Below are 4,078 nucleotides of genomic sequence, written 5' to 3'. Positions count from 1 at the left end.
GTTCTTTCCTAGCCCACGTTTACAGCTGCTGTTGCTAACTTAACGTCTAGGAGGTATTACTTCTGTAGCGAATAAGAGTTCAAAGTTCATACCATTCGCAACCAAAGGTTGGCTTTGTTCTGTAGTTATTATCTGAACCCTTCTGACATCAGATRGTCATCCTAATGTGCCCGGAACAGGAAGTTATATTGTCGTCAAGGCTTTATATAMGAAGGGAGAGGAGGGTGTGTTTCATAGTTTATAACCACATTTTAGAAGCTAAAATCACATTTCATCCCCTCACAAATAATTTCATATTCAAACATTTAAATWGCACAACAATTCCATGTSAATCTGATAACTATAATGTGTAGACTTTCCCAGATACAGTTTATGTCGTCCTGTCATCAGTCATAATGTCTCAGATAACAACTGAACTGACATCATATTCAMTAAGTACCAATGCATATGTTCAASTGGTTGGATTACCAAAATAWGGTTKATTTCCCCCCACCTTCTGATGTTCCRAGAATCTRTATGTTAACCAAGGGATTTTRAATKGTCACATCAGTAGGGTAGAGAGAGGYAAAAAYGGGGGYAGAGGTATTTATGACTATCATAAATCTACCCCCAGGCCAGCGTCATGACACTAGATACGTTCTGGTTCAAGGGAAAAAGGAAAAGAGGAAAGCGATGACGATGGACACGATGACGATCAACAAAACATGCCCTGTCAAGCTGATGGAGGTGGTGATACAGGTAGGAACAGATGTGATCAGGAGGAAATTAATGATATGAAACAGCAGGGCAAAGGAGGCAGATGATGGTGGTGATGATGGTGGTGATGATGATGGTGGTGATGATGATGATGGGGTTGGAAAGTTGAATCGAATTTTTGAGAATGAAGAGATGCCAGAATGGTCAGACAGAGTAACCAGTAACCAGTAGACAAGATTAAAGGAGAGATAGTAAGTAAGTTATACACTGGAATGAAGGAATGTACCGCTGTACCTTTGACTGAGATCACAAGAGGTCAACAGTCCAAATACAGGAGGCAGAACATTAGGGATGATAACCCCGTCAACTGAATTCAATCTATTTACCTTTCGCGGTTATGTTCGTTGTTGAAGACAGCAGAGCAGATGAAGGAGGAGCGGAGACCAGGAGAGTTACTTCTTCTTCTTCTTCTTAGTGGAAAAACATCCTGTGGTGTTCTGGTCCTCCTCTGCTCTAGAACTCTCCAGTGTTCTAGAACCTGAACCAGAGAACCCGTTGGAGAGGTGGTCCTGTCCGTTACCAGGTCTCTGAAGAGGACCACTGATGGTCACCCTCCTCTTACTGCTGCCGTTCTGACCCGAGATTGAGGAAGACTTCCTGGAACTTGGAGGTGAGAGGTGACTATCCATATAGGCACAGATGGAGGACGAGGAGGAGGAAGACGAGGAGGAGGAGGAGAAAAAGTGGCTAGGGGGAGGAGATGGGAAGAGTTTGACTCGAGGACGAGGAGGAGGTGGTGGAGGAGGAGAAGGAGAGGGAGGTGAAGGGAAGAGTWTGGGTCGAGGAGGAGGGGGAGGTAGAGGTGAAGGAGAGGGAGGTGAACGGAAGAGTATGGGTTGAGGAGGAGGTGGAGGAGAGGGAGGTAAAGGGAAGAGTATAGGTCTGTCTCTTATACACATCTAGATGTGTATAAGAGACAGACAATAAGTCCCTGCAGTTTATCGACCACCTCCACTAGCAGGTTGAGAGCTAGAGCATTCTCATCCACGCTATCTGACATCAGCTGTGTGGCGGACACCATCTTCTGGCTCAGGTCACGCACATCACTACTGCTGTTCTCTATGCTGCTGGCTACAGCCTGGACCGTACTCTTCAGCTCGTCCAGGCTGGGCTGCTTGTTCGTATCCAGAGAGMGGTCCCTGCTAGCTCCGTTCTGGGAGCCTAGCCATCTCCGACGCCTGGTCATGGGGCTAGAGGGAGCCGTCCGAGCCCGYGGYCCACCACTACTACTACCAGGAGTTYGGATCTTACGGGGGTGGCCCCCCAAAGCGGAGTGACGGACAGGGGACTTAGTGATGGTTGGGGCGGGGCCCTTCCAGTGAGAGGGAGGGTAGGCATAGTCCCCCTTTCCTAGGTCGTAATTCCTGTTGTCTCCGTTCTGTTTGTCCTCAGGCGAGGTTTTATCTCCACAGGTGGACGAGGAAGACAGTCGTAGAGGTTAGAGGTCAGAGGAGAAAATGGAAGAGAAAGAAAGCAGAAACATTCATGATCATTAAGAAGATCCAACTCAGCAGAAAGAAGTAACTAGGCACAGTGATGATGAGGACGAATCACACGTACTTAAAAATACTTCCTGGAAAGAAAGTGATAAAAAAGTAATGAAAGTGACAAGATGAAAATCTGAAGCATTACAATACACTAACACGTATTGTAGTTGCTTCCTGTGTCCCRTCTGTCTTCCTACCATCTGTGTGTACAGGGCTGCAGACAGAGGGAGCAGAGTGGTTCAGGCCTCTCTCCCAGAGATCTTCTGTCTGGCGACACAGCTTGCAGCTGTCTATGGAGTCTTGGCGAGGAAGGTGTCGCGACCCGACGGACTCGAAGCGGGCGAGGGGCCGGGACTGACCAGGGAGCAAGGGGACCAGCAGGTCAGCAGAGGTATAACTGTCCCTGTGGCCCCCTGACGCGGCTAAGGACTCCCCTGACCACGCTCTCCTCCCATGGACGAGTCTCTCGAGGGTGATGCGCCGCAGGCTGTCCCAACGACTACGGAGAAACCCTCCGCTGGTACTACCTCGTCCACCGTTCTTATAAGTAGAGACAGAGTCTGGGGTTACATTAGGACGAGGACCCCAGGCAACAAGTTAACAGCCCCAGGGATGAGACAGAGTCTGGGGTTACATTAGGACGAGGACCCCAGGCAACAAGTTAACAGCCCCAGGGATGAGACAGAGTCTGAGGTTACATTAGGACGAGGACCCCAGTCAACAAGTTAACAGCCCCAGGGATGAGACAGGAGTCTGAGGTTACATTAGGACGAGGCCCCAGTCACAAGTTAACAGCCCCAGGGATGAGACAGAAGTCTGGGGTTACATTAGGACGAGGACCCCAGGCAACAGCCCCAGGGATGAGACAGAGTCTGGGGTTACATTAGGACTAGGACCCCAGTCAACAAGTTAACGGCCCCAGGGATGAGACAGAGTCTGAGGTTACATTAGGACGAAGGACCCCAGTCAACAAGTTACCGGCCCCAGGGATGAGACAGAGTCTGGGGTTACATTAGGACGAGGACCCCAGTCAACAAGTTAACAGCCCCAGGGATGAGACAGAGTCTGGGGTTACATTAGGATGAGGACCCCAGTCAAACAGTCAACAGCCCCAGGGATGAGACAGAGTCTGAGGTTACAATAGGACGAGGACCCCAGTCAACAAGTTAACAGCCCCAGGGATGAGAACGAGTCTGAGGTTACATTAGGACGAGGACCCCAGTCAACAAGTTAACAGCCCCAGGGATGAGACAGAGCTCTGAGGTTACATTAGGACGAAGGACCCCAGTCAACAAGTTAACAGCCCAGGGATGAGACAGAGTCTGGGGTTACATTAGGACGAGGACCCCAGTCAACAAGTTAACAGCCCCAGGGATGAGACAGAGTCTGAGGTTACATTAGGACGAAGACCCCAGTCAACAAGTTAACAGCCCCAGGGATGAGACAGAGTCTGGGGTTACATTAGGACGAGGACCCCAGTCAACAAGTTAACAGCCCCAGGGATGAGACAGAGTCTGGGGTTACATTAGGATGAGGACCCCAGTCAACAAGTACAGCCCCAGGGATGAGACAGAGTCTGGGGTTACATTAGGATGAGGACCCCAGTCAACAAGTTAACAGCCCCAGGGATGAGACAGAGTCTGGGTTACATTAGGACGAAGACCCCAGTCAACAAGTTAACAGCCCCAGGGATGAGACAGAGTCTGAGGTTACATTAGGACGAGGACCCCAGTCAACAAGTTAACGGCCCCAGGGATGAGACAGAGTCTGAGGTTACATTAGGACGAGGACCCCAGTCAACAAGTTAACGGCCCCAGGGATGAGACAGAGGTCCT

The 4,078-nt window shown here is 49.9% G+C and overlaps 1 long non-coding RNA gene across 1 annotated transcript in view; it reads right to left on the bottom strand.

Moving 5' to 3' along the window:
* The window catches only part of LOC112078037 (uncharacterized), a 7,493-nt gene extending 5,113 nt beyond the window's left edge, over positions 1-2,380 (bottom strand). Inside the window, exon 1 of the long non-coding RNA XR_011478428.1 lies at positions 1,041-2,380. This is a non-coding gene — a long non-coding RNA (uncharacterized lncRNA). The remainder of the gene's footprint in view (positions 1-1,040) is intronic.
* Positions 2,381-4,078: the final 1,698 nt, after the last annotated feature.

The sequence above is a fragment of the Salvelinus sp. IW2-2015 genome, unplaced genomic scaffold (genome assembly GCF_002910315.2).
Source record: "Salvelinus sp. IW2-2015 unplaced genomic scaffold, ASM291031v2 Un_scaffold5177, whole genome shotgun sequence".
Taxonomy (NCBI): Eukaryota; Metazoa; Chordata; class Actinopteri; order Salmoniformes; family Salmonidae; genus Salvelinus; species Salvelinus sp. IW2-2015.
This window is presented reverse-complemented; position numbering and strand designations above follow the sequence as displayed.